This window comes from Hypanus sabinus, chromosome 4 (genome assembly GCF_030144855.1).
Source record: "Hypanus sabinus isolate sHypSab1 chromosome 4, sHypSab1.hap1, whole genome shotgun sequence".
NCBI lineage: Eukaryota > Metazoa > Chordata > Chondrichthyes > Myliobatiformes > Dasyatidae > Hypanus > Hypanus sabinus.
Window position 1 is genome coordinate 138,679,832 of NC_082709.1, and position 27,424 is coordinate 138,707,255.

The window sequence follows — 27,424 nt, forward strand, 5'->3', positions numbered from 1 at the left end:
AATACAAGCTCATAAAAGTAGGGATTATAGTGTTGCTAAGTTCTAGTGATCAGGATTTTGCCAGTCAGTTCAATAAGTGAATTATTGAAGGGAAATAGCTGTAATTGAACCTGGTGGTGTGGGACTTCAGGTTTCTGTACTTCCTGCCCAATGGTAGCTACACAAATGTCTCCTGCTGGCTGTTGTCTTCACCAATCTCTCCAGGTCCTTCTGACCCCCTTGGAAGATTTCTCCCACCACTCTATCTGATCCTTGTAGCATCTACTCACTTTGCAGCTTCTGCCCTGATGCTACAAGGCATTTGTATTGTGGTATGTTCTTTTAAGTGCTCTGCACAGTGATCATGTGTGTGAAAGTGTCAGTAGCTGTGAGAACTTGCAGTAAATCAGTAGGGCGTGAGGTGCTAAAAATGATTTAGTGTAACATCATACAAGGTATGTTGTTTTACAAACTTTTCAATTAAAGATCTTGATCTTTGTGGGATTTCCACAAAAAAATGTTGGAGTGAACCATAAATTGTTTAATGCCATGAAAAGAAAGCAATGAAATCTCTAGTCCACTACATTGCTTTGAGACAGGATTCACATCCATTTTTCTATGTAGTAGGTTGTCTATATGCAGCAGTCCAGACGTGAACTGCAACATCAGATTGCCAGACCTTTTCATTTAATGAGAGCATGGAACACTATAGTGCAGGAATAACCCTTTAGCCAACAATGTCTGCTCTGATCATGATGCCAATCTAAACTAATCCCATCTGCCTCCATATGGTTTGTATTCATCTATTCCCTGTTGGTCATGTGTCCTTCTAAATGCTTCTTAAAGAGCACTCCGCTGCAGAACATTCAGAATCAGAATCAGGTTTAGTATCAACAACATATGTTGTGAAATTTGTTAACTTAGCAGCAGCTGTACAATGCAACACATGATAAATATAGAAAGAAAATAAGTAAATCAATTATAGTAAGTATATATGAGTATATTAAATAGTTAAATTTAAAATAGTGTAAAAACAGAAATAATATATTTTGAAAAGTAAGATAGTGTTCCATTCAGATATCAGATGGCAGAGGGAGGGAAGCTGACCCTGAATCACTGAGTGCATGCATTCAGGCTTCTATACCTTCATTCTAATGGTGACAGTGAGAAAAGGGTATGTCCTGAGTGGTAGATATTCTTAATGATGGACAACACCTATCTGAGAACATATATTGGATACAATAGAGGCTTCTACCCAAAATGGAGGTGACTAATTTTACAACTCTCTACTGCATCTTTTGATCCGGTGCAGTAGCCACGCCCCCCAACCCCGATACCAGACGATGATGCAGCCTATCAGAATGTTCTCCGTGGTACATCTATGTAAGTTTTCGAGGGTTTTATGAGAAACCAAATCTCAAACTCCTGATGAAGCATAACCACAGGCTTGTCTTTTTATAGCTGAATTGGTATGTTGGGATCAGGTTAGATCATAGGAGGTCTTGATACCCAGGAACTTGAGATTGCTCTATCTCTCCACTCTCCACTTCTGATCCCTCTATGAGAGAAGACCACAGTCAGCTCTTTGATCTCAGTGATGCTGAGTGCAGGGTTGTTGCTGTGACACCACTCAACTAGCTGGGATATATTGCTCCTGCATGACCTTTCATCTCCAGCTGAGCTTCTACCAGCAATGGTGGAATTGCAAACCATCAGCAAAGTTATAGATGGTGTTTGAGCTACAGTTTGCCTAGTCACACACTCATGGGTATAGAGAGAGTTGAGCAGTGGGCTAAGCACACATCCCTGAGGAATGCCAGTGTTGATCACCAGCAAGGAGAAGATACTATCATTAATTTCCCAAGATTGTGTCTTCCGGTTAGAAAGTCAAGGATCCAACTGTAGAGGGAAGTACAGAAATCCAGGTTCTGTAGCTTATCGATCAGGTCTGTGCAAACTATCATGTTAAACACTGAGCTATAGTCAACAAACAGCATCCTGCCATAGGTGTTTGTATTGTCCAGGTAAACTAAGTCTGTGAGAAGAACCATTGAGATTGCGTCTGCTATAGACCTATAGAGGCAATAGGCAAATGGTAGGCAGTCCAACACCCTGCAGACACAAGAGTTTATTCAAGCCTTGACAAACCACTTAATGCATTTCATCATTGTAGATGTGAGTGCTACTGGATGATAGTCATTAAGGCAGTTCGCACTACTCTTCTTGGGCACTGGTATAATTGTTGCCCTTTTGAAGATGGTGGAAACTTACGACCCTAGCAGGGAGGCACTTATCATTCAAGACATTTATCATTCAATGTGTAAAAAACTTGTCTTGCAAATATTCTTTGAACTTCTTCTCTTATCATAAAACTATGTCTCATATTTGACCCTTCCACCCAGGATAATTATTCTATCTACCTATTCAATGCCTCTCAAAATTATTTATACACCCCTCATACTCCAGCAAAAACACTTTCTTATAGCTAATACTTTTCAGTCCAGGCAACTTCCTGGTAAATGTCTTCAGAAAACCTCCTCAAAATCTCCACGTTCTTCCAATAGTGTCACAATCAGAAGTGTACATATTCTTCACATATGACCTAACTAAAGGTTGTTAGAGCAGCCACACAACTTTCCATCTGTTGAATTCAATGCCCTAAATGAGAAAGGCAAGCATATCACATGTTTATTTATTTATCTTTTGAGATAAAGTGTGGAGTAGGCCCTTCTGGCCTTTCAAGCTATGCTGCCAGCAAATCCCCAATTTAATGCTAACCCAATCATAGGACAATTTACCTACTAAATCAGTATATTTTTGGACCAGACCACCCAGAGGAAACACATGTGGTCACGGGGAGTACATACAGATTCCTTACAGCCAGTGGCAGAAATTGAACCCAGGTCTCATGTACTGTAAAGCACTGTGCTAATTACGATGCTATCCTGCCACTCCTTAAATCTTCTTTACTATCCTGTCCACTTGCAGGGAGCAATGGACGTGCACCTTAAGATTCCTCTGCACATCTGTGCTTCAAATGGTTCTGCATTTACTGTATACTTTGCTCTTGCATTTGACCTTCCAAAATTCATTAGCTCATACTTGTCCAGATGAAACTCCATCTTTTCTTCACCCAAATTTCCAGCAGATCTATATCCTACCTCATCAACTGACAAACTTCCTCGCTGTTCACAACTCCACCAATTTGTGTATCATCTGCAAACGTACAGGCCGCTTACATTTTAATCTAGATTGTTTGTCTGTATTACTAACAACAGTGAATCTAGCACTGATCTTTGTGGAACACCACTGAACACAGATCCCCAGTAAAAGAAACATTGCTCTACCACAATTTTGCATCTAACTTGCCAACTCTATCTAGATTGTATGCAACTTAATTTTCTGAATGAGCTTACCATGAAACATCTTGTCAAGTGCTTAACTAGTGTCCATGTCAACACCATCCACAGCCCTGCACTCATCAATCGTCTTCAGCACTTCCTCAAAAACCTCAATCAAATTGATGAGACGGATCTCCCCTGCAAAAGCCATGCCAACTTCCCTAATGAGGCTATCCTTTTCCAAATGCAAGTTAAACTAATCCCTAAGGATATTCTCCAATAATTTCCCTATCACAGGATCTGCAGAAACACATCAGGGCTTCACCAGATTTGCATGGCCCCAATTATTTGGTGTAAGTGACCAAAGTCATAATTTTCAAATGCAACAATTAGTCTGCCTTATTGAGCCATCAAAAAGTCTTTTTTTATTCTAAAGTAGGTTGATTAATTCTATTAAGGCTATTATTCTATTCTGCAAGAAAGTTAATCTCAGGGTTGTATATGGTGACAGCTACTTACTTTGATTATAAATTTACTTTGAACTTTGAGGTTATGGATTGTCAATTTCTTTCAATGTTCTAATTTCCCAGACTGTTAATGGTTTTCACAATAGTGAAATATGATCCTCAGTTATATTGTATTGTCTATTGATACTTAGTAAGATTCATTTTAAATGAGGTATTAATCAAAAATATTTTATTCAGGCCATGGATGAGTCATAAAATATTTTTAAAGGAAAATTCATCAACTTGTCTGCAAAAATATAGTGAAATTTGATAGTGTCGAACATCAATTCCTTTTATTTTCTCTCCAGTCTTCTATTCCCCTTGAATCATTTTGTGATAGAGTACCACAGACACCAATTTCCTAACTTTGTGCTGCATATTGGTACTCCACCAAAGTCGCCAAGCCCTGGTAAGTTTCTGCTAATTTTGAATGCTAAGAGACCTGCAACAAGGCTTTTAGATTTCACCTGTGTTTTTTTTAGGCACTGGACATTATTAGAATGTTTTAAATACTGCTATATGATATTTTAATATACTTAGGAGGGGCAATGTAATTATTAATTATTAATGTTTTACTAATTATAATATTTTTCAGGTCATTTTAAGTTAGTTAAAATCAGTTTACTTGCAGGTGAAGAGCTAAACTTTTTTATTAAAATACCTTATTGTTGTGATTAATCCATTTTCAGCTGTTTTAATGAAATTGCTCCAAGGAATATATTTTAATAGGGAAAAAATAATTAAAAGCTACAAAGCTACAGCCTGATTGCTCCGACTCATGGCAGACTCAATCAAAAGGGATTTTCGAAAACTAATGTTATTTTGTGTGCATTTTGTGTCTGGATCACTACATGTCTCTAAAGTGGAAACTGATTGTGCTCCCTACTGAACGTCGACTACATGGATGTTATTTAGGCTGCGATTGGTTTGCTTAGTATGAATGAAGAAACAAGACTGCATCCTTTGTAGAACAGTGTCGATATTCAGCAAGTTATTTGGCACAGCTGCAGCCCTGGAGAAAACTCTGGTCAATCATCATTTAAAAAATTAACCTTATATTTGCATTTTCCAACATCATATTATCTAACAGAATAGCAATAGATTTTGTGAATTTTAAAATTTTCTTTGCATTGTCTGTCCAAGTTTGAGATACAGTCTTCCCCTCATGGATGTGAGGAATGGAGCTTAAAATGCTCAAATAGTTGAAGTACTTAAAACTAACAATAATGGTGGTCAAAAAATATTTAGGATGCCTAAAAGTTACATAAATTTAACTAGTTAGACCAGAACATTTTATATAAAAAGTCTTTATTTTGTTATTCTCTGCAGCCAGAATTTAAATGAATTCTAACAATGATAATTGTTTAATATCAATTACATGATATCCTCATTTTAAAGCTCCTGTAAATTGCTATAAGGGGACTGCAGTTATCTTGGTGCTGAACATCTTAAAGAATCAATGGGGAAAAATAGGTGTTGGCTGAGCTCTGACGTTCTATTGTCAACTACGTCGGATAATGAAAATCCTGCTTGCAGGGTTACAGAAATACCGAGTTGCTGTGAATACTGAGATAATTGTATGGGTTCCTTTCCCCTGCTGAATTTAGAAATGTTTTTTTTCTGATGGAACATTGCCAATATTTTTTAGACTCAATTTTTTTAGTGCAAAATGTTGCTTCAGTGCTCAGTATGTTGACTCTGCATGGCTGCACTGTATATCATACTGGTGCTGCCATGGCAACTGGAAAAGAGAGCAGCTGCTGCTATGACAGCCAAGAGTTGGAAGATGGAAGGAAGCAAGACAAGTAACATTCCTTAAACCCCCTGTTAGATTTGCACCTAACAATGAAAAAAAAACAAAGTTAGTTCAATAGCATAAAAAAACACAGATTATATCGTGTAAAAGGATGCCATTCTCAATGCAGCACAAAATAAAAGGGAATACATGAGAAGCAACAATCTGCAAAGGATCAAATTAGGAGAGCCTTCAAATCTCCCACTGGACCAGTTGCCAAATGCAGACACTGTGGATTGTGGGTAATGAAGCCCGTGTAGCTGGTGGAATGGGGCCAACGGCAGTCTGACATGAAGCATTTTACGTTCATCATGTATTCACAGATTTTTTTAAAAAAAGAAAACCATCATCTATCTTCTCTTTAACAGATGGAAGGTGATAGAGGTCTATAAGGAAATGGGGTGCAATGTATCCATAAAAAGATATGGGTTTTATTGAAATACTAAAAAGCAACAGGATGCAACTCTGCATTCAGCATGCTGGCTCCTGCTTTAAACAGATTAACCCTTTCAATGCTGGAGCCCTCTTTAGACTTTAAACACTACAAATTCAGACTGACGACTGCATTACTGGGAATTGTAGACTGTTTGAATTTCTAATGATAATCGAAATTCTTTTAGTCAGCATATAAGAAGCAGTAAAATCTTGATTTTTTAAATTTTATACTGTTCAACAGACTAATAGATGTTCAGTTCTCAGATATTCCAGCACCTTAAGAAGGGATTGCTTTTATTGGAGTGAAAATATTAAGTGGGCTTGAGCTAATTATTGCTTCAATGTTCCTAAGGAAACAATTATGTTAATACAGAGCTGTGACTGCAGTTTCAAGTTTATTGATTGTACATGCTAACAACTATCACAGTAACTAACCTCAGCATTTCCAAGCCCAGGTGCAGATGAGGTTACCCTAGTTGTTTTTCCACAAAGAGAGACAATCACATTGAAAATTTAATTTAAAAGGAGCTTCACTGTGAAGCCCTCACCCTCTCCTGAATCATGTGGTTTGATATCTGTGGTGAACTACATATACCTGTCTGGACACGCCCCCTGCTGACTGCTCCTGTGGCTCCTCCCACAGACCCCTGTATAAAGGCGATTGAGGCCTGAGCCCGGCCTCTCAGTCTCCAGGATGTAGTATGGTGGTCAACCACTGCTTGGTCCTTTTTCCAGTCAATAAAAGCCGATATCTCGCCTTTACGTCTCGGAGTGAGTTATTGATGGTGCATCAATATCTGAATCCGTTAGCCACATCTACATGACAAAGTGCTTTTGGCTGTCAAAAAGACTTTAAACAAAGTGCTCTTCCTACTTCCGATAGATAGAAGTTCAAAGTTCAAAGCAAATTTATTGTCAACAAGCTTGTATGTTAATATATATGTGAAACTCACTGATTTCTTTGGCTACGTAGGTCTAGGGAAGACGCTTTACGGTCCTGCCAAACTCATGAGATTGAGAAGCCTCTCCCACCCCAAACTAAGGTTTGTGTGGATGCTGTGTAATTTGCTACCCTGTTACAAATTAGTGCCACGAAATAACAGACAGTACACCGCGTACAATCCAAGGAATTATTTTTATGAATCTTAACTTAACCAAAGGGTTAGTAAAGAAAACAGAAAGAAAAGGCCCTACTTTAACTAAACACTCAACTGTGCACAAGTTGGAGCTCAAAATTTCATCATATTCACCAATCATTGATTGATCTTGCCTCTGGCTTCGTTGAATCATGGTCCCCTCCAGGTCAAATCCTACGACCTCTTCTCTCCAGCATCTTCTCTCTTCATCTCCCACTGAACGAAAACACCAAGCCTAACCTTGGCGTCCCTCACCAGAGCAACCTCCCCTCAGCTCTACATTCCTAATTGGATGGGACACATCTCTCCTCATCCCTTATCTTCAACAATAATCCAAACAAGCTGAAAACAGAACAGACTGCTCTTACAGAATTGCTAAATGAAATACGTACAGTACAACAGTAAAAATATGAACCAAGGCATTACATATGATCTTTAGATTCAATTTTTTGCAGGCATTTATAGGAAAAATAAAGAAATCAATAGAATCTTTGGGAAACCATGCATAAACAAAGACTGACAAACAACGAATGTGCAAAAGAAGACCAAATGTACATGAGTTGCAAAGAGTCCTTAAAAGTGAGACTATAAGTTGTAGAATTCATTCATAGTAATGGTGAATGAAGTTATCCATGCCAGTTCAGGAGTCTGAAGGTTGTAGGGTAATAACTATTCCTGAACATGGTGATGTGGAACCTAAGGCTCCTGCACCTCCTGCATGGTAAGAGGTCATGGCCTGAATGGTGGAGGTCTTTTTTGATGGAGCTGCTTCCTTTTGGCAATGCTCCATATAAATGTCTTCAAAAGTGAGAAGGATTTCCTGTGGTGGACGAGGCTATGTCCACCACTTTCTGTAGCCTTTTCCATTCTTGGGCATTGGTATTTCCATATCAGGCCATGCTTCAACCACTCTCCAGAAACAGAAGAGATTCTGCAGATGCTGGAAATCCAAAGCAACACACACAAAATGTGAGAGGAACATAGCAGTTCAGGCAGCATCTATGAAATGAATAAGCAGTCAACATTTCAGGCTGAGAGCCGTAATCATGATACTCTCCACTGTACATCTATAGAAGTTTGTGAAGGGCTTTGGTGACATTCTGAATTTTTGTAAACATCTAATGAAGTAGAGGTGCTGTCATGCATTCTTTGTGATGATAGACATGTGCTGGTCCCAGGGCAGATCCACTGATAAGTAAATACCAAAGAAGATAAAGCCACCGACCCTCTCCACTTCCATTCCCCTAATGAAGACTGGTTCTTCCTCCTGTAGTTGATAATCAGCATGTTGGTTTTGCTGACATTGAGTGAGAGGTTGTCGCTGTGACACCACTCAGTCTCCCTCCTATAAGCCAATTTCTTGCCACCTTTGGTTCAGCCAACAAAAGTTGTGTTGTCCGCAAACTTAAATATGGCACTGGAGCTGTACGTAGCCACACAATCATAAATATAAAGTGACAGGAGTAGTAAGCCAAGCAAACAGCCTTGTTGTGCAACTATACTGTTTGTGATGTTGAGATGCTGTTGCCAATCCATACTAACTGGGATTTGCTCTGTTAGGATACCATTCTGTTAGGAATATATGGTGAATTTTAGTACCTGGGTCAAAATGTAAGGACCAAAATATATCAGAGGAAAACCTCAAATGAACCCAAAATCATCTTGCTGCTTATTGCGGGATACTGCTGTAGCCAGACTGGCCATTATTTTTCTGTACAATAGGAAACTTCAAAGGCAGATCTCTGGGTGATGGCTGCAACAGAGATTATGAAAGCTGTTTCAGAAGCACAAGATATTTCTTCCTCCCCCTCGGAAACTTTACCCTCCACTCATGGTCACAGATAACTACCAAATGTATTGGGCAATGGTATCACAAGCAAAGAGATGTTTCTGATAGTAAATTGTCATCCTTTAGTAATTATCGAGATATGAGTTCATTAAAGCCATTAATAATTAATTTTCTATGTGAAATGTTCTTCTGGAAAGTAGAGGGAAAGATATTAATGCATATTCTGCACTGTGTTTTATCCCTTTGAAGGTTGAATAGCTAGAAGTATATGTCAGGCCTGAACATGTTTTAAGAGAGGAATAGTGGTATGTATGCACTTGATTATATGATGTGAGGTCAGGTGGTTGATTGTTGTGAATTTTTGTATGCTGAAAAACGGAAATATACTACACCATCTGATAAAAATCTTTGCAGATTTTATGCACAAATGTCATTGGACATCTTGGGACACGCGGTCCTGCTCCTTGGAGTGCAAGGCCCAAAAAGAATTTGAGGGACAGAAACTGAGAATCAAAGTCTTCATCCAGTGCTGTGATTGTAATAGCTACTCTGGTGTGCATGGCATTGCAGTGAGTGTACATGGTGTAGGCATGATTTTAACCAGTGCAATTGACTTCCATGGACCTTCTGCTGTGCACTAAGATGCAAAACGATTCATTTTTAGCTACTAATATAAACAAATGCTACTGCAAAGTGGTTTGCATAAAATTACAGGGCGAATAGCAGTACTAAAACTTGAGCAGGTTTCCATGCACAATGTATGATTTCCATCTTGATCAAATTTGAATATAATATGACCGAAGCAGTAGTATTTACTTGATGCCCTACTAATTTTTTTAATGATCAAATATTTTTACATTCTCATTTTTTAAAGTTGCCCTCTATTTTGGTTTCTTCCCATTCGGCATTCCTTGTTCCAGCACCTCTCTGCATAATAAACAATCTCAATTCCTTCCCTGTTGACACAATCACAGAGAGATTGAACATGGAATCAAGCCTCCAGTCCTGTCAGTCTGCCCTGATCATCAATCATCCGTTTAGACGAATCCTTTATTAATCTCTTTTCTAATTTCCTTACATTATCTTTACATATCCTTACATATGGCCCCAGATTCTACCACTTACTGTATCAACACACGCTAGGAGCAATATACAATGGCCAGTTAATCTATCAACCAGTGCATCTCTAGGGTGTGGGAGACAGCCGGACTACCCAGAGGAAAATCTGTGGTCACAGGGAGAACATGCAAACTCCACACAAACAAGATCTAAAGTCAGGATTGAATGCAGATCACTGGTGCTGTGAGGCAGCAGCTGTATACACTGTCTATGGCAAATTAGTGTTTTCTATAACTGATGCAACAGCAGCTTTCCAGAAAGTTGAATCCTTTCAAAACTGCCAATAGTCTTCACCCCATGGAAAATTTGGATATGAGTAGTTTCAGACATCCTGTGTGGCTAACATCAGCTTGTAAATCTAAGATCACCTGACCAGATTTTGTTAGAACTTAAAATTCACTTCAAATCAGCTCTGAATTATTTTCTGTTATTTTGTATGTGTATCAGACCCTGATTGCAATATATTGTCTATTCGTCTGTTTGTAGTGTATTCTAACTATTTCGTGAGCAAACTTCCAATAAATTTACCACAAGATTATTGGGAAATGCAGAAGACCAATATGGCATTCTTGGAAATGTAGACACAGAACATAGGAGTAGAAATAGGCATTTACCCTTTCTGCTCCGCTCCATCATTCAACACAGTCATGGCTAATCATCTGTTCCTACTTTGTTCCTATGAATCATTTTAGTATTACAAAATATTTCACCCTCCTTCTTGAATATGTTTAATGGCTTGGCCTCACTTGCCTTCAGTGATGGAGGTTGCTGGAACTTGACTATAAATGGCTTACCCAGTAAACTGGGGCTGTGATCCAAGTTCTGGACACAGCATCTAACGGGAACATCTTCCCTGCATCTTAGCTATTTAGAAATATTTATTTTTGATGAGATCCTCCCTCATTCTTCTAAACTCCCATCAATCCAATCTCTCCTCATGCATCAGTCCTAATATTCAGGATTCAGTCGAGCAAATCGTCGTTGTACTGACTCCAAGATAACAAAAAACTTCCTTAAATAAAGAGATTGAAACTGTGCATGAGTCTTCAAATGGGATCTCACCAAAGCCCAAGACAGCTACAGAAAGACATCCTTTTTCATGTGCTCAAATCCTCTTGTAATGAAGGCTAGCATAGCATTTGCCTTTTATACTTAATACCATTTCAGCAAATCCCATATATTATTTGGAGTATTTTGTGCAGTTCTAGTCACCTACTGACAGGAAAGATATCAATAAGTTTGAAAGAGTTTAAAAGGTTGTTACCATGACTGAGATCCTGAATAATCAGGTAAGGTTGAATAGGTTAGAACTTTATTCCCTGGAGCATTGGACAATGAAGGGATATTTGCAGAGGCATTCAAAATTATGAGGGTTAACGTAAGATAGGTTTAATGCAAGCAGGCTTTTTTCCACTGAGGTTGGGTGAAACTAGAACTAGAGGTCATAGGATAAAGGTGAAGTATTTATGGAAAACCTGAAGAGAAACTTCTTCACTCAGAGAATGGTGCAAGTGTAAAACACATTGTCAGCAGAAGTGGTGGATGTGTGTTTGATTTCAACATTTAAAAGAAGTTTGGATAAGCACAAAATGGGAAGGGTGTGGAGATATGGTCCTTGGGCAGATTAACAGTTAAGCACAGACTAGATGGACCAAAGGGGCTGTTTCTCTGCTGTAGTACTCTATGACCCTAGTACTCTATTATATTGCATAAAAACGCAAGAATCTTGTGTCGTCTCTTTTTATTTCACAGCAAAAAATTGTCAAGCATGTCTTTATAATATCAGGTTATCTTTCTTTTCATATTTTGTTTTTCAGATGATTATTTTCTTTGGAATAATCTGCATTCTGTTATTTTACAGAATGGAAAATTAAACTTAAAAATTCAAATATTCCTTAGATTTGAAGAAAACTCCAGCGAGTTCATAACTGATGGACTATCTGTTCTACTATATATTATTAGAAATTAAAATCATTCTTTAGATTCAAATCTCAACAGTTATTGTGATAGGATCTTGCTCTTATTACAAGTAGACGTGACAACCAATGGATTTTTTAAATATTTTGTATTTACAAATCTTGTCTCTCATACTGCACATATTGGGCTGGTCATTTCTGTGAATGAGTGGCAGTGAACATACATCATATTTTCATTTTCCTTTAAACTTTCACGATGAAGCTCCACTGATGACAGTGGTACAGCTCGTCAGTGTAGCATCTTCCACAGACATTTCAGAACCATGTAAGCAGTGCAAAAGTCATAGTCAATGAAAAGTAACTGGATTGACAAACAGCAAATGGGCATTGTAGAATGGAAGTTGGAAAATTGAACACCAAATCAGAATGCAAAATAAAGAACAAAGTGTGGGATTGGATTGAGAGACAGGGATAAATGATTTTAAAAATGTAGAAATAAATTATTTAAGCTTATTTAATCTTTTAAAGACTTTAAAAAAACAAATATGAAATAAGGATCCATAATTCTCTAAGCTAGAGAAGTTATTCACTGGAAAGTAAGACTTAACGAAGGCAGAAGTTTTATTGAATATTTCAACAAGAATTTCATGCTATTTCATACAATTGATTGGAGTTCCTGACAGAGAGATTACATTTTTAAGTAGCTTTATGGAGAATTTTTCAATTTCAGTGAGTAACTTCTAAATTTTCACTTTTAGTCTCACATGATCACTTTTAGCTTTGCTGTAATTTTCACAGTGAAACCCAGTCCATTATATACAGTTGGATAGATGTTAATGTAAGTGGAAGAATCACCTTGATAATGATTCCCATGTAAAATATATTTTAGAAGTTTACTTTGGAGAACATATCTTCCTTTAAACTCTTCTCATGCTTCCAGCCAAGTGCAGGTATCAATTATAACTGACGTTTCGATGACAAACCCTGCCATCTTCTTCAGGGATGATGCCTGAACATGTCTAGTCTGGTGGTATTCATACTTCCCTTGTAGTCCTTCCCTCCCGATTGGTTAGTCCTCATCCAATCAGGTTTCTGCTCTCCCACCTTGTTCACAGTTGAATTTCAGTTCTTACTTTTAGTGAGATTTTCGGCTTTCTTAAAATTCTTTTCCTCCATTTTTATTTCAATGGTTTCCCAAAAGTTACTGGCACAGCACAGTGGTTTTGTGTTGTTGAAGTCAATCCCATGGCCATAGCGAATGCAGTGTTCTGCCATGCTGTCTCTGTGTAACCCAAATGCCTTCACCTCCTGTGCTCCTTTATGTGGGTTTCTATTGTGCATCCCATCTGGTCGATATCCGCTGCTCCACATTCCTAGGGAATCCTGTAAATGCTAGCTGACCTGAGTCCTAGTTCATCTTTTACCCGCATAAGTTGTGACTTGAGCTTCTTTACTAGTTTGTCCATCCACAAGCTGGGACTCAAGTCATCTGACATTTACAGGATTCCCTGTGAATGGGGAGCACTGTATATCAGCCAGACGGGATGCATGGTAGAAACCCAAAGGTCTTGCTCTAGAATTCAACTATAAACAAGGTGAGAGAGCAGAAACCTGATTGAGTGAGGACTAACCAATCAGGAGAGACAGACTACCAGACTACCAGACTGGACATGCCCAGGCATCATCGCTGAAGAAGATGGCAGGGATTGTCATCCAAACATCAGTTATAATCAATAAGTATCTGTACCTGGTTAGAAACCCGAGGAGTTTATTCTTCATATATGCCAGGAGAGCACTAGATCCTTTTTTTGTGTGTACTCCTTTGCCTGTTGTTACATGAGAAACATACACCATTCATTAACAGTTAAAGTTTTCTAGCCAGGTTAGTTTGTATAGCTGTTTGCCAGCTCTGATATAATTGGGACTTAATAAAGGTTTATTTTGACATTAATGTAAAATGGGCAAAATTCAATTCAATTTGCTTTGCGTAGCAGAAATTTGATTCAGATGACTGAATTGATGGCAATCACCTTATACTATCATATGTAGTCAAAATGAAACTCATTAAGCTCTAAAAATGCAGTAAACAGCTTAGCCCCAGGACATAACTGCAGAAGAGCAACCTATGTAAAAATCGCACACTGCACTCAAGCATCAAGAAAAGGTAAGGGAATAGTGCAGAAACAGAACATTAGCATTTTATCTAAGGATATCTTCCCCTTCAGTACCTTCTGTCTCTATCTAAATGTGCATAGGTGATAAGACCGTAAGATATTGAAGCAGAATTAGGCCATTCAGCCTATTGAATTTGCTGTGCCATTTGATCATGGCTGATTTATTATTCCCTCTCAACCCCATTCCCCTGCCTACTCATCATAATCTTTGACACCTTTACTAATAAGAAACTATCAGCTTCTGGTTTAAATTTGCCCGATAACTAAGCCTCCATAGCTGTCTGTGGCAATGAATTCCATAGGTTCACCACCCTCTGGCTAAAGAAAATCTTCTATATCTCAGTTTTGAAGAGACATCCTTGTCTTCTGAAGCTGTGCCCTCTGGTCCTAGAATCTCCCACTTTTGAAAACATCATCTCCACATTCACTCTATTCAATACTCAATAGGTTTCAATGAGAACCACACTTACTCTTCTAAATTCCAGTCTGCACAGGCCCAGAACCATTAAACACTCCTCACATGTTCCTGTGTTCATTTTCATAAACAACATATTGTTTCTTAGATATGGAGCCCAAGCTGCTCACAATACTCCCAAGGTGCTTTAACCAATGCCTTATAAAAGCTTAACATTACATCTTTGCTTTTATATTCTAGTCCTCTCATAATGAATGCGAACACTGCATTAGCCCTGCTTACCACTGACTTAACCTGTAAGTTAACATTTAGGGAATTCTGCATGAGGACGCCCAATCCCTTTGTTGATTTCTTCCTCAATTTCTGATTTTATTTTGTTATGAAACCCGTAACTGGATCACTTACCAGCAAAGATAGAGAGGTCCGTTGAAGTCCGATGGTACTATTTTTAAAAGTCTTTATTTATAAAGGGGCACAAAAATAAGATTAATACAGACATTCAGATAATATACGTCATCAATACTCAATCTAAAAACGCGGGTATAATAATTATCATCAATTAAGCAATAGCTCTATCATTTGTCTCGGGGATATTGTATTGTCCGATGGAAAGATAAAAGTCACTGTCCTTTCAAACTGCAGCTCTTTGGGTTTAAGAGAGATGGTTTTAAACTTGCCCAGGTCTTTTATGAGGCCAATCCGTTGAGTCGGGGGAGTTGGTTCCCCATTGTTAGTTCCAAGTTGTTTTCCGTGGTACCAGCCACCAGTCCCCAGGCAAGGGAACCGAACGCACGTGGCTTCCTTCAAATGGCTTCCTGCTATTACGGGATCGCTAGCATTTCTTCTGGTGCGTCTGAGGGGCTGTCCCTACAGCCCCTCTTTTATCTTAACTCGCGGGGTAGTAGATGTCAATCAGGTTGGGATGATGCAATCTCTCTCTCAACCAGCCCACTTTGCCTGAGGCCTTGCACGTAGCATAGTCCCCAATCCACAAATGTTGTCTCCAGGAGACAATGGCCATGTCTTTCTCTCATTTCCTGGGTCCTCTGACCCAACCCAATAACGTTCTTGTGATTCTCACAAAGGAGGGGGCTACCCTGCACCCTTCAGTCCCTCAGAGCTGTGGTACATTCATAACATTACCATTTAGAAAATTATCTGTGCCTCTATTCCTTCACCAAAGTGCATGCTCATACACTTCCCTAAATTGTATTCTATCTGCCTATTCTCTTAACCTGTCCAAGACTTTCTTCAGACTCTCTACTTCCTCAACACTACCTGCCTCACTACCTATCTTTCTTTCATCCATAAACTTGACAAGAAAGCCATCAATTGTATCACCAATATCAGTAACAATCAACATTAAAATCAGTGGAACCAACACTGATGCCTGAGGAACACCACTAGTTGTTGGCAAGTGGCAAACAACCAGGACTGGCCCCCTTTATTCTCACTCTTTGCCTCCTCCTGCCAGTCAGCCAATCATCTGCCCATGATAATATTTTTTTAGTAATGCCATGGACACTTAAGCAGTTTTATGTGTCATAACCTGTCCAAGGCCTTCTGAAAATCCAAGCAAATCTCATCTACTGACTTCCCTTTAGCTATCGTGCTTATTATTTCCTCAAATAATTCCAATAGATTTGTCAAGCAGAATTTCCCGTTAAAAGAGACTGTGCTGACTTCGGTCTGATTATCGTGTGGCTCCAAGTATTCCAAACACAGTTGCTTAATAATGAACATCTCTCAAACTACTGGCATCAGGATAACTGGCCTATGTTTCTCAGTTGTTTGCCTCCCTTCCTTCTAAAAGAGTGGAATGACCTTTACAATTTTTCTAGTCCTCCACAAACTAGTGAATCCAGAATCTAGTAGTTCTTGCAAGATTGCTACTAGTGCTTCAAAAATCTCTTCAACTACCTGTTTTTGAACACTGGAGTGTACTCTATCTGGTTCAGGTGACTTAACAACCTTCAGACCTTTCAGATTCAAAGCACCTTCACCTTAGAAATGAAGACTAATTGACATCTGCTCTCTAATACTCTTGAATTTCTGGTATGCTGCTGTCGTCTTCTAGACTGATGCAAAATACTTATTTATTTTGTCTTCCATTCCTTTGTTCCTCATTGCTACCTCTCCAGCATCACTAGCTAGTAGCCTAATGTCCACTCTTACATCTTTCTTCTTCTTTATATATCTGAAACAAAACTATTAGCATACTCATCTATTTTATTTGCTAGCTTACTTTAATATTTCATCTTTCCATTCCTTAGTATTTTTTTAGTTGCCTTCTGTTGGTTTTTTAAAACTCCCCAATCTTCTACCTTGCAATAATTTTTGCTGTGCTATATGCCCTCTCTTCTGCTTTTATGGTGTCTTTGACATCACTTGTCAGCACGGTTGCCTTGACCTCCCTTTAGAATGCTTGTTGTTTGAGATTAAATGATCTGGTGTCTTCTAAATTACTCCCAGAAACTCTAGTCATTGCTGCTGTATCATCATCTCTGTCATTTCAGTAATATTGTAAATAAATTGATCATTTACATAATGCATTGCAGTGGGTTATTTGTAAAAGTACGTAAATGGCATATGTCATCATGATACATGCACACCTTGCTATAAGTAAAGAAGAAACTAAGACTCACACTTCCTGGGCTCCCATCTATTTCTTGCAATTATTTTTTTATTATTTTGAGTTACAAAGCGTAACAGTGGTGATGATGTATTCTTAAAACAAATGCAAGACAACTATCTACTTGTTAAAGCACAGTGAGACATTCAAGTTTTTAAAATGTGCAGCAAGAAATGCTACAGCTGAGAAAAGGTACAGCACATTTTTTTTCTTCAGAGCAGCATGTATTCTTCACAAAAGTTAAGACGATCGAGTAAATACAAGGCAGAAAACATAAGGTTTCATGAGTTCATGAACAGCGAGTAGCGGATGATAACTGGTGCTAAATAAGAAAGACTGGTGTGTTTGATTACACCGCAGATAACTGTATATTATATACTGAGTGGATTGAGCAGTATTTTAAAACAAGATAAATAGTCGATAAGAACCAAGTGTCAATTTTGCTGAGTACATTGAGTTTAAATACTCCAAAGCTTTACTGCTCCAACGAAACCAGGCAAAATGAGCTTTGCTGATATCATGAAAATAATGCAGGAATATCTCGAACCAACACCATTGTTGATTGCAGAACACTTTAAGTTTCATAAGTGGAGTCAAAAGGAAGGGGAGTCCATTCCAGCATATGTGGCTGAATTGAAGAGACTGCCTGAGCATTGTAAGTTCAGCAATGAGTTTAATACACTGGCAGATTATTTAGTTTGTGGAATCTTACAGAAAAGCATTCAATTAAGACTCCTATCTGAGAAACATCTCACATTTAAAAGAGCAGTTGCAATAGCTATATTAATGGAAACAGCAAATAGAGATGCAATTGAATTGAATTGCAATCAAGAATGAAAGTGATCATGAAGAAAATTTCAGTGTCTAAGCAGAAACCTGACTGTCTGAACAAATTCTGTTATTGTTCTGGCAGGGGCTAATCTACACCAGACCAATGCAGATTTAAAGATAAAACATGCAGAAAATTCAATTAAGTAGGATACATACGAACAGTATGTCAGGAAGACGAAAATAAATGGACTGCACATGGAAGAGAAAGAGATAAAAGGTCAAGATACAGTTTCAAAAAGAGCTCTCAATCTGCATGCTGTGACGAACACATTGATAATGATTAGCATGACACAGGACTAGCTAGCCTTGAGATTTACCGCATGAAACTAACAGGAGACAAAGAATATGGCTTAAAACAGAAGGGAATGGCAAATTAATTAAGATGAGTTTGAATGGCATTTCAAAAATACTGAACTGAAGCCTGCAGATATCCAACTAAAAACTTATACTGCAGAAAAGATAACTCCAGTGGGAATGACATATGTAACAGTGTAATACAACCAACAAGCCACACTGGGCTTGTACTGGTAAAAGAAAAGTGGCCAGTGTTGTGGGGCATGACTGGCTGAGACAACTACAACTTGCTTGGAGATCCATCCACCATTTACATGCCACATCCTCTGTAACAGTGTCAAGTGAAAACGAATTAAGAAAGGTACTGGATGATGCCACAGCAGTGTTTTTAGATGGCACTGGAAAACTCAAACATATCAGGAGTAAAATAGTGTTAAATGAAAATGCCATACCCAAACTTTGCAAAGCCTGTCCAGTCCTCTATACCATCTGTGATAAAGTAGCCAGTGAGCCAAATTGCATGGAGGCTGACAGAATTCTTTCCAAGTTTGAATGGGCAATGTCAGTGGTCCCAGTAGCCAAGAAGAAAGGATCTGACAAGATTTGTGGTGATTTTAAGGTCACCATCAAGCCAGAAGAGAGAATAGATCAATGCCCTCTGCCCAGGTTAGAGGATATCATTGCAAACCCTTCTGGAGGGAAACACTTCAGCAAAGTGGACTTAGCTGAGGCCTACAGATGGAGAAGGAAGAAGATTCCAAAATGATGTCACCATTAAAGCGATCAGCCTATTTAATGCTACATTAGGCTAGTTTTTGGAGTAGCATCTGCACCTGCACTCTGGCAGAAAGCCCTGGACCAGGTGCTGCAAGGCACTCAGTATCATCATTATTACCAGTAAAGTTGGCAAAGAATATCTCAAAAACCTCAAAGCAATGTTAGAAAGATTAGAAGAATCAGCTCCGAACATGACACCACAACTGTGAATTCTTTAAAACGAGCATCACTCACCATTGATGCCCAAAGATAGCACAACTGTGCTGAGAACATTCCAGCAGTGGCGGATGCTCCAAGGCCAAAGGACATGTCTCAGTTGCAGTCCTTGTTAAGAATTGTCAATTACTATAACCTGACTACTGTGCATCACCCCTTGAATCCATTACTGCAGATCAGGAAGAAATGGCAATGGACAAAGCCACATGATGGTGCTTTCAAAAGGATAAAGAAAATAGTGACATCAGACACTGTAGCTACACATTGTGATCCACATCATCCAGTGAAGCTTCTCCTTGATGCCTCGTCTTATGGTATAGGTTCGTTCATACCACATGTAATGAATGAAGGAAGCGAATGCCCCATAGCCTTTGTATCACGTTCCCTTACTGCTGCAGATAAAAATTATACACAGATTGAGAGAGAGGCTCTAAGTCTGATTTGGGGTGTAAAACCTTTCAACCAGTACTTACATAGTACTTACCCTAGTTATCAATCATCAGCCACTAGTGTCCATCTTCAAGTCACAGACGAGTGTTCCACTAACAGCAGCAGCACAAATGCAGAGTTGGGCTCTGTTTCTTGGAGGATACAATTATAAGATAGACTTCACAAGGACAACTAATCATCGCAGTTCCTCCATTTTTACCAGCACAGGGATGAGCTTGCCTTTGACAGAGGTTGCCTTATGTAGGGATTGTGAATTGTTGTATCATCCAAGCTGAAAGCTAACATTGCAGGAGCTACATGTTGGAAACCTAGGCATGAAAACATTGACTTGAAGTTTTGTCTGGTGGCCTGAGATACATTAACAGATTGAACAGCTGGCCATGCACTGTTCCTGATGCCAACGTGACCGGAAGATACCAAGAGCAGCGCCTCTTCATCCTGGGAAGGGCCTGCTTTGCCCTGGCCAAGGATTCTTGTTGATTTTGTCTGTGCGGCTTCAAAGTGGCAAGAAGTGTTCACTATAGCCTCGCACACTGTTGATGTGTTGAGAAGTCTTTTCTCAAGCATTGGTGTTGCAGGACAGTTAATCAGTGACAATGGACCACGGTTTGTTACAGAACAGTTTCAGTCATTCGTTCCTGATAATGAAAGGATTAAGACATATTACATCTGCACTGTACCACTCAGCCACAAATAGTTTGGCAGAAAAGTTGGTCTAGAGTCTAAAGAATGCACTACGCATAATGTCGGCAGAATACACCACACTTATACTGAAACAGGAGCTTGCCAACTTCCTCCTTACAAATTGTAATGCAGCACATTCCACAACCAGCCGTACTGTTCCTGGATCATCCCTTGCACTGAAGCTTGGATCTATTCAAACCCAATCTCAGAAGGATTATGCAGGACAAACAGCTGAGGAGGTAGCTTAGTAGTGTCAAGGTTAGCACCATGCTTTACATTACCAGCGACTTGGGTTCAATTTCCACCGCAGTTTGTAAGGAGTTTGTCCATTCTCCCTGTGACCAAGTGGGTTTCCTCTGGGTGCTCCAGTTCCTTCCCACAGTCTAAAGACAAGCTGGTTAGTAGGTTAATTGGTTATTGTAAATTGCCCTGTGACTAGGATAGGATAAAATCAAAGGATTGCTGGGTGGCGAGGCTCGAAAGGTTGGAAGAGCCTTTTCCGTGCTGTATCTCAAAATAAAAAATAACCAGATTGAAGACTCCTCAGACAAGGAGGTTTGATATTTCACTCCTCGTCAAGCAGTCCTCATGAGGGACTATACAGATGATCAAAAGTGGATACTCTCTCTGTCCCTTGATCTTTGTTTCTTTCTTCAATACCTACTTTAGGATGGGACTGGACCACTCTCATACACAGTACAGATTGCATCTGATATCATCTGGAAATTTCACATCAAGGAGCTGAGAAGAGTAAAGTCAATTGTTAGCAAAGAAACCACTTCAGGAACCACTTCCTGTAGTCCCAGAGTTGAATCCTACAAACATCATGAAGGAGGCTCAAGAACCAGAGGTTCCATAGCCACGAGTCTTACCAGCCAAGCAGAGTGACCCACTCCCACACCCGCTTGTCACGAAATACATTATCCCAAAAGAGTAAGAAATCCTTCAAGCAATTAAACCTTTAGGTCTGACTGGAACAATTTAAAATTTACTATGCTGTGGCTGTCTATATATAGTAGTTGTTTTATATAGAATGCTGTGTGTATAGCTGAGATGCATTCTATATTGATTTGGAGATTATAGCTAAGCAATGAGAAGTTTTGTGTATTTAAAATTTCAGTAATATTTGAGTAATATTGTAACTATATTGTTGATTAAACATTCTTTGTTGTTTGCATAATGAATTTCAGGTTATCTGTAAAAGTACATAAATGCCACAGGTCATCTCTGATATGTGCACACCTTGCCTGAAGTAAAGAAGAAATTAAGACTTACATCTCTTGGACTCCCATATTTTTCTTGCAATTACTTTAATGTTATAGAGTTACAAGATATAGAAGTGACCCCGTCCAATCAACTTTGGCCGTCTCCTTTCTCGTACCTCTGTTGTTACCTTTACTCCACTGCATTATTCCATCTGAACTTAATGACCAATTGCCCTCACATCTCATGTGATGAAGATGCGGACCGCAGTTGAGATCTTCATTGGACCCTCTACAGTTTGCCTGCCATCATCTACCTGTTTCAGAGAGCTCACTCCCACCAGGGTGATGCTAATAGCATTGTGAGAATCACACTTTTTAATATATTTCTCTAGTGCCTTCAATAAAATCCAGCATCTTCTTCTGAGGGAGAAGCTGCAATGAATGGGCGTAGATAAATCCAATATCTTCTGGGTTACTGAATACCCAACAGATAGACCCCAGTTTGTACGGTTGGGTAGTTCCCTGTCTGAGATAGTGATGAGTGGCACTGGAGCACATTCTAGAGTTCTCTGATGACTCTGCGTTGGTTGGGTGTATCAGAGATGGGCAGGAGTTCACAGAGGACTGGTGGACAAATTTGTGGAGTGATGCAGGAGGAATCACCTGCTTCTGAATGTGGTCAAATCCAGGAAGATGGTGATTGAATTTAAGAGGAAGAGGACTATGATGAGTCCTGTATACACTCTGGGAGAAGAAGCTGTGGTAGTGGAGGAGTAGGAATACGTGGGTGTTCACCTCAACAACAGACTTGACTGGAAAACCAATACCAAGGTTGTTTACAGCAGACTATATTTTCTAAGGAAGCTGAGATCTTCAACGTGTGCAGCAAGATGTTGGAGATCTTTTACCAGTCTGTTCTACCAACTTCGGTCTTCTTTGTGGCTTTAATTTGGGGAAGCAGCATCGGAGCTGCTGATTCAAAAAGATTAAATAAACTCATCAAAAAGGCTGGATTCAGCATTGGCTACAACCTGGACCCTTTTGAGTTAGTGGTGGAGAGGAGGTCGCTAAAGAAACTTATCCATTATGGAAAATCAGGCACAACCTCTCCATGATCGACTGAATAAGCAGTGGAGCACCCTTTCAAATAGGCTTATTCAGCTCTACTGTCACAAGGATTGTTACAAAAAATCCTTCCAACCAAATGCAATAAGCATATATAACAGGTCATCTCTGTGCAACAGGAGAACACACATCACAGTACAGTAGACTCTGTTTTATTATTTCATACTATTACACAGTACTGAACATTATTGCACCTTGGTAAGTTATTATTGTGTATATTATTATTCTGTACTTTATTATTAGTTATTATTATATTTATTGTTATTGCTAAGTGTGTTTTTAAATGTTGCAGCTGTAACAAAATAATTTCCCACTCAGGATCAATAAAGTACTTATTACTATTATTATCATTATTATTATTGCTATTACTGATTTTAACTTCTCCTTTCAAGCTGCAGGATGAATTTTATCATATTATGATCAGTGCCTTCTAAGGGTTCCTTTACCTTAACATCCCTAATCAAATCTGGTTCATTATACAAAAATGAATCCAGAATTGCAATTTTCCTACTGGGCTGGAAAACAAGCTGCTATAAAAAGCCATCTTATAAATGAATTTCTTCCCTTAGGAACCAGCACCAATCAGATTTTCATAATCTGCCTGCATATTGAAAACCCACATGAGCACCATAACATTACCTTTTTCACATGCCTTTTCTAATCTCCCACTGTCATTTGTATCCCACATCCTGGTTACTGTTCAGAGGCCTGTATAGAACTCACATTTGGGTCTACTTACCCTTGCAGTTCCTTAACTTTCCCACGAGGATTCTACATCTTCTGATCTTATGTCACTTCTTTCTAAGGATTTGACTTCAAGTTTTATCAATAAATCTATCCCAGCCCCTCTGCCCACCATACTCAAGTCAAGTCAACTCACTTTTATTGTCATTTCGACCATAACTGCTATGTACAGTACATAGTAAAAATGAGACAATGTTTTTCAGGACCATGGTGTTACATGACACAGTACAAAAACTAGACTGAACTATGTAAAAACAACACAGAGATAAGAACTACAACTACTACACTAGACTAAAAATCTACACAGGACTGCATAAAGTGCACAAAATAGTGCAGGCATTACAATAAATAATAAACTGGACAATAGGGCAGTAAGGTGTCAGTCCAGGCTCTGGTAATTGAGGAGTCTGATAGCTTGGGGGAAGAAACTGTTACCTAGTCTGGTCGTGAGAGCCCAAATGATTTGGTGCCTTTTCCCAGACGGCAGGAGGGAGAAGACTTTGTATGAGGGGTGTGTGGGGTCCTTCATAATGCTGTTTGCTTTGCGAATGCAGTGTGTAGTGTAAGTGTCTGTGATGGCGGGAAGAGAGACCCCAATGATCTTCTGAGCTGACCTCACTATCCACTGCAGGGTCTTGCGATCCAAGATGGTGCGATTTCTGAACCAAGCAGTGATGCAGCTGCTCAGGATGCTCTCAATACAACCCCTGTAGAGTGTGATGAGGATGGGGGATCCTATCCTTGAATGTTAATTTTCCAACTCAGTCATACGGTGAAAGATTGAAAGTTGACTTTCAACGATAACTCTGTTGATCTTAGTGACATAACTGCTTCAAGTTCTAACAGCACAGCAAAATTTTCCCCCTTCTTTTGTGTACTGCAGGCATTTAAACATAACACCGACAGTTCTGTACTGACCATCCTTTTGTCTCCACTTTGCCGGAATTTAGATTCTCATCACTTACTAAACTTTTTGTGTCATACTTTATTCTGGAGACCTCAGTCAAAGTGGTACATATCAAACATAGTGAAAAGAGAGCTTCATGCCAAATAATGGCATATATTTCAGAGAATAACTGCTTATTTGACATCCATCTTTGGCTGAGCAGAAATGTCTCCCAATTAAATCATTAGAAAACTAAATCTATTATTAATGATTTTATGGATGGCTTTGGGGACAGAACAAGGAGGTAGGGGTCCATTTAGCGTTTAGGAATAGGGACATGAAGAAGCTGGAGCTCAGGCCAGAGTCCAGTTTGGATGGTCTGGAGGCTAAGGCCAGGAATCCCCATGGACAGATGTCATGTCATCAGGAACTGTGGACAAAGACCAGTGAGGATGAGGACTTGTGATCCTCCAGCTCCGTGAGTCCTCTCAGATTCAATGTCAATACAGGCAGGAGACCCCTAAGTTGGTGAGTTAGAGACCTGGAGTTCAAGGTCTCTTCATCAGCAAGTCCTTTCATCATGACCAATGATCAACGCTTGAAGGGCAATGACCAAAGTCAGTGAGTCTGAAGAAGAGGCACAATGGTTCTGTGAGTCTGTGAATCCACTGGAGGCTCGAGGCCCTGAGGTGGCCTATCCTGAGATTGAAGGCTTGTCTGTTTTTATGAGTGAGTCAATGGGGGAAATGGGCTTATTTTGCTGTTGTTATTTGGTTTTGTTGCTGTCATTGCCTTGTGTTGTTCAGCTGAAAACTGTTGGTGGTGTTAGTTGTTAATGCAAATGGTGTATTTCGCTGTATGTTTTGAGGTACATAATGATAAATAAATGAATCTGGTCCTCAGCACAACATCAATTCCTGGCCAGCAATCCATGTTTTCACTGAACTGTCAAACGAGCCAAGATAGTTTCACATTTTCCAACCCCTGTGGCTGTGCCATCAAATTCCAGTGCTGAGCTATGGAATGTTTTCCCTTGATCTTTGTTTCTTTCTTCAACACCTACTTTAAAACCTATGTCCTTGATCAAGCATTTTGTCTTTTGCTTAGTCATGAACTGAAAATAGTTCAACATCAATTACTTTTCTTGTAATGCTGCAATGGAAAACCTTGTGCTCTGGTGCAGGAGTTGTAAAAATGCATTGTGTTCTTTGGTATCAAATGACATTTATGAAATTATGGAACAAAGGGAAGGGCTTCTTAGAGTTGAAAAAAACTGGTGGAAGGAGTCCTGTGGTCATTGAGGGTGTGGGGAGGTGAAATGAAGACTGTTTTCTGAGAGGAGAATAAGAGTTTCATGGAGGAGGAACAGAATATCAGTGTTATGGGGATTTTGGAGATTGAGAGAGAGTGGATTGAAATTTGTGAGGTGAAGCTGTAATGGAGTACCAATTTTGTAAGTATTCCATCAAGCGCAGAGGTCTGGTTTGACAAGCATAGCAATCAGCATTTCCCACAGAGCTTAATGTCAGGATCCTCCTTTCAAGCCTTCTGATCTATTCACCTAGCGCTTTAGCTCTCTCAGCTACCTTATTTAAATTGTTATTTCTTACAGGATTTCTGTGTAATTTGCTTTGGTTGGATGTTAGCAAAAGCAACAAAAGGTACCAGCAATACATTTGACCTTGCCTATCTATAGCATTAACTGATATCACAATGACACCCCAGGTTTGGATTATTACCCAGACCATGAAATATGGATAAAGGTTAATGTGTAAAGTAGTGGAAAATAGAAGATTAATATTACAATAGAGAAATTGCTGGTCTTGTCAAACTCATGAGGTTCCTACAAAATCATTCATACATACACTCGTAAGCTAGTTGCTTTTACATGTGTTTATATCAGTATATTTTCATATGAAAGATAGCCTGAGGCTAAAATTGATCTTTGGTCTAAATTGGAAGAAAACATGACAAAATTTACATGGATAAGTCAAACTCCTTAACTTGGTTGCTATGACAATTTATGCTCTGAATTTCCGGACCAATATGCTATGTTATGGTCTTAACAGGCAGAACAGAAATATCTGTGAAGGCCAGAGCAAGAAAAAAATCATAATTTCAGGTGAATTAAACCCTGTCAAGCTACTCTTCAGATTTTGGGGTTTTGTCTTTACTGAGGATGGATTATGTATTGTCACTTTGCTAGAATACCAGGGGGACTGGATTCTGAACAACATGAGCAAAAGATCGAATTATATTCATTGTAAATTTGAAAATAGATTGCTTTTTCTTCTTTTGTGTCATTTTGAGCTCTTTTACTGTGTTAAAGGCACTGTATAAATTAACAGCTTACATTGCTTGTTATATTTTACCAAACTTTATGCTGATAAAAATATCTTTGGTGAGGACCTGAATTAATCACATTCATAGAAACGAATGATTACACTTGGTAGCAATAAGATGGATGTTCTGCATGTCAAGTCACCAATGTTGGAGTTTAGCACGTGCAGGAAAGCCTATGAGATAAATTATTTCACTGTTTACAGCTGGGTGTACCACTCAATCTCACATGTGCTATTAATGAATTAAAAGTTATAATCACTGATGTCACAATCGGGAAAAAGAATAATTCCAGGCATTTTGATTCGTAATTTGGATAAGTACACTGCATGGTACTGGAAAGTAAATTACATTATGGCATTTTGGCAACTCAATCTAATTCCAGTCAGAATGAGTCACTGCTGGAAAGATGCCAAGACACTCAGTCTTTTTTGCCCTAAATGGAAATATATATGAGAAGACCATAGACCATAAGACCATAAGACAAAGGAGCAAAGGTCAGCCATTCAGCCCATCGAGTCTGCTCCGCCATTTCATCATGAGCTGATCCAATCTCCCCTTTAGTCCCATTTCCCCGCCTTCTCACCATAACCTTTGATGCCCTGACGACTCAGATACCTATCAATCTCTGCCTT